General features: G+C 43.7%; 1 protein-coding gene across 3 annotated transcripts in view; it reads right to left on the bottom strand.

The window, feature by feature from the left end:
* Cdyl (chromodomain Y like) overlaps positions 1-13600 on the bottom strand; it is a 130620-nt gene that overhangs the window by 29399 nt on the left and 87621 nt on the right. The gene's annotated exons all lie outside the window — the stretch shown is intronic.

Genomic DNA, 13600 nt, shown 5'->3' with positions numbered 1-13600 from the left:
TCATTCACAAGATCAAAATGCTGTTCTGAGGTCTACCTCTGTCCCTCACACTCACTGCACGAGCTTCTCCTATGCTTGAAAAGCTTCCCTGCAGTGTACACCAGTGTTTGCAGGGACACCAGGATCAAGCCGTGGCACTCTCGCTCAACGATCTATAGACTCTATTCTTGGAGCAATGACAGCCAGGTATCTCTCCAGGGCCCCCAACAAAGATTAGCAAACAAATGGGTTATATTGCAGTGTTACAGTTTGTTGGGTGTTTCTAAGTGTACAGTAGTTCAGTGCCATCGAGCACATTTTACAGAGGCATGTGACATCCCCGATAAACACTGACTTCTTTGTTCCAGCTCCTTCGTGTTCGAGGATCTGGCTACTTTGGGGGCTCCTCCTGTAAGGAGAACCACACGTCTGCCTTGTGTGACTGGCCTGCTTACTCAGAACAATGTCCTTAAGGCACAGTCCTGATGTAGCACAGAAAGGACTTGGTTTTTTTAAGGCCCGATGATCCTGCTGTCTGGCCAGATCATAGCCGCACATCTGTCCACCAGCCAACGGACCGCGGGCGGTTTTCACCTTCCGACTTTCATTAGCACTCTCTCTTTTCTCTCTTCCAGGCTGCTTTTCATCCTCTGAACCCACCCCTAAAAATGGAATTACTGCATCTTACAGTAATTCTATGTTAAAGTTACACTTAATATTTATTTTCCTATATTATCCCAGAATGTATTTAATGAGCAGCTATAGTCAAGTTCTTGGGAAGTATGGACTGTGCTCACTTCCATTTCCTTGCTAACCATCTTCAATTTAGTATCCTTGGGATAGGCAAGCAGGGGAGACAAGGCTGTAAAAGTCAACGGACTAAAATATAGAAGAAGGCATGCACTTCGGAGGCCGTCCTAGTCCAGAGACAAGGAAGGTCTTTGTTTATCCGTTTATAGCCAGGTGCTGCCGTCTCCTGAGCCATCCTGGACTGCTAACACCCACAGGCAGCATCCACACATCAGCATTCTGCCTCTGGTTCTGAGCCAGTTTCAAAGTTTGCTGAATGGTCATTAACCACATGATTTCACCATGCAAACTTCTTAGCACAAGGGCACAGCCAACAGCCCTTGCCTGTGCTCAGGTTTTGTGGCACACAGGTCAGTGCTGTGTGGATTATCCTGTGCTAAGAACCCTCTGCCAGCCCCCGTCTTCACTGGGAGTTTGCTGAGCTCCTCAGAGCGCACTAATCCCTAAGGGGATTTAGATCCCTAAATCTAGAAAGGGAGCCTTTAGTAGCACAAAGGAGTCTGAAATCATACATTTACTGAGTCCTTCACAACAGACACCCCATGAAGTAAGTACAAAGCTGTGGGCTATAATCAACACTTTAGAGCCAAAGTGTAGAACATTAAGGAAACTAGGACCCTTAAATGTGAATCCTATTTCAAAGTCAAAAAAAAAAAAAAAAAAAAAAAAACTATTCAAGTCAGAATGGTCTTTAATGACAAATTCAAATCCCACAGAGGAAGTTCAGTTTTGCTCTCAGAAAATGGAAACAAGAAGATGGACAATTATTAGTAACACAGATCTGCCAGTCCCAGTGGCCGGGCTGGTTTCTAAGTAAATCCAGTAGGATAGGTGCAACTGCAGGTGTATTTTATTTCACTCTGACAGTTTAAAAACAAAACAAAACAAAACAAAACAGTTCCATATTGGAAGTGTGGAAAGGTCATCTTAGAGTACTGTAAAATGAGCAGAACATCGGAAGACCCACCATTCCCTTTAGTGTGGAGAACAGAGAGAAATGAAGGAAAATATAGGAATGGTGGCTGAGAGGGAGAGGTGCAGTGCAGCAATGTGGTGGCTTGAATAGGAATGGCCCCCACAGGCTCATGTACTTGAATGCTTGGTCATTAGCAAGTGGTGCTACTTGACAGGAATTAGGAGGCGGTTCCTGTTGGAAGAAGTATATTACTGGGGTTTGGGTTTACAAATGCTCAGGCTAGGCGGGCGTGTCTCTCGCCTGTTGCCTGCCAAACCAGACGTAGAACTCTCAGCTACCTCTCCAGCTCCTACCGTGCTACCTGTCAGGCTGATAACAGACTAAACTTCTGAACTTGTAAGCCAGCCCCAATTAAATGCTTTCCTTTACAAGAGTTGCTATCGTCATGGTGTCTCTTCACAGAAACAAAACCCTAAGACGTGTCAGGTGCTTGGGCGGTGGGTGCCAACAGGAGGAATGGTACAGTGTAGTTCCGCAGCGGTGGGGTCTTTTGGGCCATATCCTGTACTTGCCCATCAGATCCACTAACACTTTACGCTTATTTTGACTTTTAGAATTAACCAGCTTTTGCAACTACAATTTTAGTAAGATAACCAACGAACAGCAATCCAATTTCCCTAGTTCATTGTAGCACATGGCCATTAATTTCAAACCCTGCCTACTACAGGGAGGCACCATCTCAGTTACACCCAAGCTTCTTCAAAGACAGTTAATTTTCAATATACATTTACTGCATTTGGTATATTCTAGGCTAACATGTTCAGAACTCTTTATTCACCTCTAGTGCAAAGACAGCCTCACAGAGCGAAAACTTCAAACACCTTTGGAAAGCATGTGATTATCCAGGGCTGCGCTGGCCATGCTGTTTGCTGACATTCACACTGAAGCTTATCAGCCTTCTCCCTACAATGGCAACGGTAGCAGGCTGAGTGAAATCTGTCATCTTTTCTGAGCGAGGCCATTTTGGCAACTTCTTTAGTAGTCCAACGGAGCACACCACAGGACACCATTAACCTTTCCCTCCAACTCATCGCCTCTCTAAATCAGAAATATTTAAACTGGAATGGTGCCTGCATTAATCTCAAATGCTGTCCTTCTTGGTTCTGTAGTACCACGCTGTAGATTCTGAAGGGCGAAAGACGCCATTAAAGTCACAGAGGTATGTACAACAACTCCATTTAAAAAAAACTCTTAAGATAAAAAGAAACTGATGACTTAAGATAAACTGGTACTTCTAAAATCCACGAGAAGCTTCTCCCCGAGGTCTCTGAAAGACAAAGTCAACATACTTGGCCATTCACTCAAGTCCAAGGGCATAAACAGGTCTCCACCTTACATGATGGGTCAAACTCAAGACGTTTCCATAGCATTACCCAAACTCACAGGGACGGTTCCCCCTCTACACAGTGCTGAGGATGGGTCCCTGCTAGTTCCAGGGCTGGCCTGCTAGAAAGCAATACTAAGCTGTGATAGTGGCTGAGCCAGTCTGTCTGCTCAAAAAAAAAAAAAAAAAAAAATGGAGAAATGCAACCTCTTCAGATGTGTGAGATACTCTAAGACCTGCATTTAGGGTGAAACAGGCTATGAAGGCAGGAGAGAGTCCTCACTCAACCCAGTCAATCACCAGAGTCACAGAAGGGGTCAGGCCCGGAGGACAGAAATGCCAGCTCTATCAGGCACCTTGAAGATAGCCTACGACCTTTTTTGGCAGCTTCTGGACCACAGGCCCAGGCCATCCGCTCCACAGGGAACTTTTTAAAGAACGGTTTCACTGCATTTGTGGCATTCAGTACATCTTTAATTTTAGCGTTTCTAGTCAGTATTTCTCCATCTCATGGCTATTTAAAAGGAAATTTGATCATAGAAACACAGATTTTATACAAAGAATATGCTCAAATAAAAAAAAACTGGGTATGAAAACTGGGAACGATAACAAACACCCATGATCCCAGCTTCCTGGGAAACAGGCAGGAGACTCGCAAGTCTGAGGCCTGCCTTACACTTAGATCCTAACTCACAACAAAACTTAAAAGGCCTGGCGATGTAGCTCAGTGGTAGAGCACTTGCCTAGCCCTGGGCTTGATTCCCAGAAATGGGGGGGGAAACATTGGTATGAAGTATTATCCCCCCAGAAGAGCAGAAGTGTAGACAGTCTATCCAAAAAATCTGCGTTGGATTTGCTCATTAAGATTTATGGTTCATTTCTGCACACTGAAAATGTAAAGCAAATAAACTAATCATTGCAATATTCAAAGGAACACACAAGTTTAGTAAGCCTTTGATACGTTAGGCCAAGCTAACACCAAGTTAAAAGTGTGCACATCCAAAAGCAGAGAGGCCAAATGCTTTGGAGGGTGGCTGAAGACCCTGTGTCAGATATTCAACACCACAAACCTCCTCATCTCAGATTTATCCTGCATACTTCCATAAAGATGTAACAGAAGGATGTGCCCTGCAGGGTCTGAGCAGAGGAGCATCTGCTGTAATTAAAGACTACACAGTTGTGCCTAAGGAAACAGAGCCAGCCACTTGTGCTGAGGAGCCACGAGTGTGTGATGAGGTTCTTCCTACAGCTGGTGGTCATGTTCTCTCACCCATTCTCACCTGCAGGTCCATTCTTGACCTCACAGTGGTGGGGTCTACCTCCTGCCTATGTCTGTCTGTCTATCATCCACTTATCATCCATCTCTGTGTCTGCACATGCGTGTAGACTATGGTGTATGTGTGGAGCTCAGAGCACAACTGTATGGGACTGGTTCTCTCTACCTTCATATGCACCCTGGAGATCAAGCTCAGGTCATCAGATTTGCTTTGGTTTCTTGCATGCTGTGGTAACTTAGGGTATCTGCCAGGCTTTTTCCTGCAGTACTGAAACTCATGCCATTGGACAGAAGTGTATTACGCAAAGGAGTCTGAAGGACACTGGATGAGATTGTACCAACCTACCTGGATCCAGAGCTGGCATTAAGGTGATGCCATTCAGGACTCTGCTAAGAGAAACCCCAGGTCCAGACCTGATCTGCGGATGCCTTACTTACTGCAAAGGGGGGCCAGCAAGGAAAGAGAGGAACAGCTCAGAACGAGCTGCCAGGACACAAGCACTGGATAAACTACAAAATACAACAGGATCAGGATACTTGCACGAGCAGATGGAGAATTCCAGCAACAATAAATGTAAGGCCAAATACTCAAGGCAGAAATAAAAACCATCCAGGGCTAGGCACTTGGGAGGCAGAGGCAGGTGGATCTCTGTGAGATCAAGGCCAGCCTGGTCTACAAAGCTAGTTCTAGAATAGCCACGGCTGTTACACAGAGAAACCCTTTCTCAGGGCTGAGTGAGACAAAACAACAACCACAACCATGGGGCGAAAATATATCAGTGGTCTTACCCAGCTGAGAACACTACAAACTGCATAACCCGCCATTGTGTCCACTGGTACGACAGTGGCATAACTATTATGGGACAAGGAGGAGCTCCTGGGTATTCTACAAGAAAAGAGTCCACACCTCATACTACAAATCTGGGAAAAAGCCCATGGCTGAGAACAGGAGTCTGACGCTAGCAGATAATTCATTATTTAGCTAATCTGACAGTGCAGCAACTGCTTCTAAAAATTGTATTTGTGTCCACAAACGCTGCTCTCAGTCTCAGAGAAACTTTGCAGTGAAATGAAGTAAATGTAGGGACTTGTGGTCACTCAAAATACTGAGCATTCGTGATGGCTGACCACTCAGTCCTCAATAGGACATTCATGCCCCTTCCCCGCCAAAGTTCAAAGAACAGGGAGGAAGGGTGGAGAGAATGCAGGAGTTGGAAGGCAGAAGAGCTGCGAAATGCTGTCTTGTGGGTATCACGTCACCAATGCAATCAACTGGACACACAGTCAAACTGGTTAAACTCAGTAGGTCAGAAAACCAAATAACATGGATGTGGAAAGGGACCTGGGTATGTGCACCTGTGTAGGTTAGCAGAGCCAGAAGAGGAGTAAGGGAGGGGAAGGGTGCCACTATCAGAAGGCATTGTGTATGTGCACTGAAAACAACAACAACAACAACAACAAATCATGGTGTCCAGGATAAGGAGGCTTCCACAGGCTCATCAATAAACAATTCCACAAGCTGAGTAAAAACTAAAGCTTCTCTGCTCTCAAAACCCGCAAAAAACCAAACCAAACACAAAAAGAAAACCAGAATAGAGGATATAAAGAACTTGGGGGAACTCTAAGAATTTAAAAAAAGACTCCATTTCAAATTTATAAAAATTCAGACTAGACTAAAACAGAAGACATACTTTACACAAAGGCTGCATACCAATTTTCTCCTCAGAAGATGGAGAGGCATCTTAAAATAATGAGAACTGTCATTTGAATAATCTGCAGCTAACAAATATGGCTTTCAAACACGAAGACACAACTAAGACTCTTCAGAGGGGAAAGGCTGCGAAAATTCCCTCATCTTAGTAAGGACACAAAGGATTTGAGTAAACAGGTATTGAATATAGAAAGAATAGCCATAACAAGTCTGCTAAATGTTCAGAAATGCAATATACCTATGGAAAAATTATAATCGAAACCAAAACACACAGAGTAATACTAAAAGTGCAGATAAAAACATGGAGGACTCAACAAAGTCTTGCTACAGGGGAAATCCACAGCATTAAATGCTTACTTTAACAGGGCTACCACATGGAGCCGCAAAACTTGGGAGATGGATGCAGTGATTTAAGGCCAGCCTGGGCTAGATGACATCCTACCTCAAAACAAAAACTAAAAACTGCTAAAACTCAGAAATATAAACAGTCATCATAAGTTAGTAGGGTGGTTTGAATAAGAAGAGGACCTCATTCCTATATCTGAAAGCTTAGTCACCAAGGAGTGGACACTATCTGGGAAGGGTTTGGAGGTGTGGCCCTGCTGGAGAAGTGTGTCTTTGGAAATGGGTTTTGAGGTTTCAAAACTCTCTTTTGAGGCTGTGGGTCAGGATGCAGCCTCAGCTACTGCTTCATGGTCTCGTGTGCAATCACACTCCCTGCCATGAAGATAAATGTCTAAACCCTGAAATTGCAGGCAAGTCCCCAATTAAATGTTTTCCATTGTAGGAGTTGCCGTGGTTGTGTATCTCTTTACAGCAACAGAACACTGACTAAGACAATCAGAGACAGAGTTAAGTCTAAATCAAATATAGAAAAAAACATGTAGGTAACAATGATACTAAGGAACCTGTAAAATCCATTACAGAAAATTGTCTTGGAAAATCTGACAAGAAGGTAACTCCTTGAAAAAGACGGATAAAGAGGGGAATGTGAAAAATAGAGCCTGCAAAGGCCAACAAATCAGAAATTGAAAAGAGTCCCTAGGAACCCCACTACCACTGGCGAACGGGTGACATCACTGAAAGCAGCAATGACCTTTGAAAATCCTTTCACATAGTCGATGAGAACACTACTAAAGCCAAAAGGGAATGAAGAAACATGATGAGATCCAGAAAGGGCTGGAAAAAAACCCACCAAACTCACCAACACATGCATCACGGAAATCCCAGAATAGGGAGAAAGCTAGAAGTAACATCTAGAAAGAAAATGGCCCAAAATTCTAAAATCAGATGGGAACATACTAATCTATATATCTAAGAAACATAAAACTCCCAACAAAATACACCCAAGGGGAGTCTCTGGAGACACGTCGATTTGTTAAAAGCCCAAGACAGAACCTTCAAAGCAGCGAGAAAGAGGTAACAGTGACTCCTGGGTTCGAGGCTCCTCCACAGATTAGCAACTCACTTCCCAACAGAAACCAGGACAGACTGCATGATGGGTGCCGTGCTAGTGAAATCAAAGCCAAAGGGCAAGATGGGTGAAGTGCCGGAGGAGGACGGTGACCAAAAATCTCAACAACATGGGGGAAGATATAAATAAGATAATTCACCACGAACTAAAAAATGCTCTGCAACCGAAAAGTAAAGAGACAGTTTGGGGGTTGAAATGAGGACACTAGATAGCACCTCAAGTCTGCACAAAGAAACGAGGAACACTGATAAAGCAGACCCACTCAGGAAACTGTAAAATGCAGGAAAAATGTATTCTGGTTTGTAATTCTTCTCAGATCTGATTTAAAAGACATCTCATATAAAGCAATAATTATAGATTTGGACCAGGCATATAATTTTTATGGCAGCAGCTGTAAAAGTATTCCAGTTGGGAGGGAGGCCATTAGCCACCTCACAGAATAAAAGAACCACTCTGAGAATACTGTTCTGAGTTCAGCAACTTGACACAATGAGAGACTCCTAGGAAGAGACAAACCAACAACACTGAGTATAGAACAAACAAATATGAACAACCCATGACAAAAGATTGTATTAGTAATCAAAAAAGTTCCCACCAAGAAGAACCAGGATTACATGAATTCCCAAACATTAAACACAACACTAGCACTTAAACACTCTTAGGAGAAACAGAAAAGGAAGCACTTCTACATTCATCCCATGGGGTCAATATTGCTTTGATACCAAAATCCGAGATGTTTCATAAACCACAGTCCATTATAAAAATCACTCATTATGAACACACACCCCAAATCCTCCACAAACCATAGCAAATTGAATGCAGGAGCAAGTAGAAATAATTATATACCTTCAACAACTTAATTTGTCTTAGGAATGCAAGACTGGCTTAACATACACTAATAAATGCAGCAATGTTTGTGACCAGCAACTAAAACTATAAAATTACACTAATATTAATTAGTACAAAAGTAATTGTGGTTTTCACATGGCTGAAATTTGCCATTTGTGATTGGATTACATTGCTAATACATATGCGTATATACTTCATTTGATGCGCACTTGCTGCTTTCTGTTTTCTGCTAATGACTTATTACTTCTTTAGTTTCCACAATGGAGATGTTAGACAAAAACAAATTGGAGATATTTTCTTATCTGAGTTCAAAATGGGTCCTAAAGCAACAGAGACGCCATGCGACATGAACAATGGATTTGGCCCAGGGACTGCTGATGAGCCAGTGAAAGGCTATATTAAGGGGAGAGTCTTCAAGATGAGGAGCGATCATCAGGGCCAATCCTCTGACGACTACACTGGAAGCTGCCAAAGAACTCAGTGCGGAGGACAACAGTCGCTCCGCACTTGTGAGCAAATTAAAAAGTGAGAGACTTGATAACTGAGTGTCTCCTAAGAGGACTGAAGAAAAATCAAGAAAATAATTCTGAATTGTCTTCTTTTCATTGGATGAGAAACAATGAACCATTTCTTGGTCAGACTGTGACAATGTGACAAAAGGATTGTATCTGACAGCTAGTAATGGCCTACTTAGTAGATGGATTAAGGAGTGCCAAAGCATTTCCCAAAGACAGACTTGTATAAGAAAACAAACCAACAACAACAAAAAGAGTTCTAGCACCAGTCTCGTTTACTTTATTTTCTGTATCCTGACACAACCAGTACACCTGAGAAATATGCTCAACAAAGTGATGGAATGTACCAAAGCCTGCACTACCTCAGCAGACACTGGTCAGGAGGGAGCAAAGGATGCCCTCCACCTGGAGCTATGGCTAGAGGTGAGCCACCACATGGATGCTGCGAAACAAACCTGAGTCGGGGCAAGAGCAACAAGTGCTTTCACCTCTTGAGTCACCTATCCCGCTCTGCAGGATGTGTAAGACCAAAACCATACTACGGGCTCTAAAGACGGGGTCTGGGTACGTAGTTCACTTTTCCTTCCACAGCTTCCCAAGTGTGGAGACTCCAGGTAGGCACCTCTGCGCAAGGCTTCACACATTTTAATAGTTTTTGTAGTGTTATGTAGGCCATAATATCCTCCTCGCTTTTAGTGAATCTCCTGATGCCATCAAGAGGAACTGAGATGAATATAGAGGAACTGAGAACAGCAAAGTTTATGAGAACAAACCCTGGAGTGTTCACATAATGGTAAGTTGCCAACGTATTTCTCAGGACATGCCTGTTATGTTGTAGGAGCTGCGGGCTGCGTTCCTGCCACCCAGCTCCCGGCCTGACTAGCTTATGCCCCGAAATAACAACACACAAATTGTATTCTTTTAAACACTGCTTGGCCCATTAACTCTAGCCCTTACTGGCTAATTCTCATATCCCGATCAACTCGTCTCTAATAATCTGTGTAGCACTAGTCTTACCGGGAAAGATTCAGCATGTCTGACCTGGTGGCTTGCTTCATCGCATCTGCCCCAGAGAGGAGAGCTATCGAGTCTGAGCTCACTTCCTCTTCCTCCCAGCATTCTGTTCTGTTTACTCCACCCACCTATGTTCTAACCTATGAGGGCCAAGCAGTTTCTTTATTTTTTAACCAATGACCTTCCTCCATCACTATTAGTATGCTTGACTGAATTACTGTTGTTCAGGGATGAACCATTTCCAGTTCAGCAGGTAACTCACTCAGACGTAAGCTGACACGATACTGTTATGTGCACTTTGTACACATCTCTGTGGCTAGGTATAGAGTCCTTGCTACAAACATACTTCAGTATTTTTAGGTTTTCAATCAACAGTGGAATCCTTTTTGAACTGTTCCATTTTTCATCACTATACACAACCACCACCACCACCTGGGCCCAGGCTCCCTGCTGCTATACACGCGAATGCATCTGATACTTTAAAATGAGTATGAGGGAAAACAATGGTAATTTTAGGTTGAAAAAAATTCATTGTGAAAACTATGTAATTTAGACCCTGATTTCATTAACATGAATGTTGAATATGGTTGTTTTCTACAAACTTAAAACAAATAACAACAATGATTCACAGGGTGGGGCTGCATGGGCAATTTTCCTAGCTGAATGTATTCTTCTGTAGCTTCCCACCCACCCCACTGCTTGCTAGGAACTGAACATTCCTGTACTTGAGAACAAGGAAGACCATAACCTCCACCCCCAGTGTGTCCATAAACCTGTCCTTTTTCCACAACGCATCTATCCTCAGAGCACTCCAGATATGTGCCCCATCCAACAATCTTCTCATGTACAGTACTGCTTCAAGTACTTTCTGTGCACACAGAGAGGGACGTAAGACAAACCAAACCAGCCCTTGCCATCTCTCCACAGTAACAGCCCCTCACTGTTGAAGCTGTAGATCCAGCGCCCGAGAAAACCCCATGTGTTCGGTGGCCAGGGATCTAATGGAGGCATGTCCACAAAGACATGTCAAAATAACTCACCGGGGTGATAATCCCTTTGATTAAGTTTTTTGTTTTTCAATCAACAATTCTGAGGAGTTTCTATCATGACCGTGAGATATAAAAAGCCAGCATAAGCTATAACTTTTCATAGAAGGTATTTTCACTGAAAGCACTCAATCTGAATACTTAAGAACTCTGGTCAGCCCAACATTCAAGTTACTTTAAGCCTATAAAAGCAGATCTAGCAACCAGCAAACATATATTTAGGTTCCAACAGCTCACTCAGTGTCTCCTCCCAAAGGATAATCCCCCATTTATGTTACACTACACCTCTAGAGAGAGTTGTTTACTTCTATAATGTTGTTCTTCTAAAACTAATGTGGGGCATAGGACTTAAATAGAATCATGAAACTAACTTTGCACTTGTAAAACAAATTTTAGAGACGCGCACACACACACACAGGTACACACTAGAATGCATGGGCACACACACCAGAACGGTCTGAAAATGAGGAAATAAAGATCAGGCTTGGCTGTGCCCACCCTACTTCCTATTCATACAGGATTGCCGCCTGGCTGTAAGGAAACATGTTATTTCAGACCTTTGCTGGGCATCTACTTAGTCGTAAGTATGATGTGGTTCTTTTCCTTGGGTCCCCGCCCCCACATTGGCTTCTACACTTCAAGGACTACTCCAGCAGTGTGACCTTGGAAAGCCCTAGGCTCTGGTCTCCCAATCTTACTTGTCCCATGATAACCTGATAGTGTCAGTCCTTCCCCAAGGTTCTTCCTCCCATGGGTCTGCCTTTCTCCCTCTTTACCTGGAAGCAGGCAGACACATGGCTCCCCGCTCCCCTTGTGTATCTAGGGGGTGTAGTAGTTATAGGCAGTGTCCTGCTCTAGGGAGTAGCTGCCAATAATAGCCTTATAATCAGAAGAGTTCCATGTAGGCCCTTCCCACTCCCTACAAACGTAATGAAATGGCTTTGGAAATGTTCTCTAAACACTACCCAACGACCCAATCAAATTGCCATTCCATAAAGGCCCCAACACACAGCCTAAGTCTAAAGTGCTCACTGCATGCAGCCCGTCTATCCATCCTTCACTCTCTTATTCATTACCTACTGGTCAGGAACACAGAAATAAAACCATGACATCTCCCAGAGAATGTAGGTGGTAGGAAGAAAAAGTAAAGAAAATTAGCATTATAGTTTATTGTTCCTATTTAGGCAATCATGGCTGTCAATGTCCAAATGCTGACCCTACTCAGGGTTGAATTTTTAACATAAGATTCCTGGTGTCCTGTAACTTAGACGAATAAACAGAGATGCTGTCAAGTTGCCAGTGCTTCACAAAGTTCGGGAGCCTAAAGCAAGACAGTGGCTCGTGGTTCACATCAACAGCAGCGCCTTCCAGTGGCCAGATGAAACACCATTTGAAAAGGCAATACCAAAGATGCCAAAAACTTGGCCTAGGTGGTGACAACGCTGAGAGGCCATGTCAGCACAGGTCAGGAGATAGACTGGATGTTAAGAGTGTGGGAGAAGGAAAGGATGGCTCTCAGCCTGAGCTAAACAGATGGAAGTAGCACCCACTGCAACAGAAGGGCTGGATCTACCTTCTACCTGACAGAACGGGTCAGTAATTAGCTTTTTCAATTATTTTGTTTACGATGCTAATGGTGAAATATATTAGTTAGATGTTAGTACACTTTTTTCCCAATTCACTCACTTCCCCAGCACTATCACTGTCACTGAATAGTCACACATATATCGAAGAGGACACGTCGTAAAGAGTATGACCACCTGCTTGTGCAGACTTTATCTAACTCTGTGTGAGAGTGCATGGATTCTCGAGCTCTGTCTACATATACACATGCAAAAATCTGGGAAAAACTACATGCAGGCTACAAGTTGGCCCAATGAAAATGTGCTGTTAAGCCGGGCGGTGGTGGCGCATGCCTTTAATTCCAGCACTTGGGAGGCAGAGGCAGGTGAATCTCTGTGAGTTCGAGACCAGCCTGGTCTACAAGAGAAACCTTTGCAGTTATACAATGGCCTCCAGAAAAGGACGAGTGCTGAGAGCTGCCAGACGGGTCCTCACGATGCTACCCTCACCAAGAGCCTGCTTACTCTGCAAAGCTAAAGCCTAAAACAAAATACTTCTTGTGAACATTTTAAAAATCACACACTTAGCTTAGTCTATTTGATGTTTCTCATTTAGGGTCCCTAATCATGCCAGGAGTCCAAAAAGTTACACTGTTTAAACTGGACCGTGGTCAGCACTGCAAGGCCGCTCAGGCTCTTTGCTCAGCATCAAAGAGAGAGCTGCCAAGAACCTGCAGCTGTGACCCTTGTCCCGCGCCACTGGCAACTGCTGAGGGGGGATCAACAGAGCGCCTCACAACGGAGGACAAAAGAGACTCAGAAACCAAGACGGAAAACAGACTCCCGCATCAGACACGGAACATAAAAGCTGAAAGCCGCGCTCGCCAGATCCCACACACAACCAAGCACGGGGCAACTTAGAAACACAGTTTTGAGATTAATTTTAAGCACTTAAAAACTGTGCCAGCGCCAAGTGCCGACAGTCAGCTTGCCTTTCTTCTTTCTGACAGTTCCTTCATTTATGTTAAAATGCCAGCCCTTGCAAAAATCAGTGCTTGTCTTGG

Source organism: Chionomys nivalis, chromosome 13 (genome assembly GCF_950005125.1).
Source record: "Chionomys nivalis chromosome 13, mChiNiv1.1, whole genome shotgun sequence".
NCBI lineage: Eukaryota > Metazoa > Chordata > Mammalia > Rodentia > Cricetidae > Chionomys > Chionomys nivalis.
Note: the sequence above shows the minus strand (reverse complement) of the source record. Positions and strands in the feature narration are given on the sequence as shown.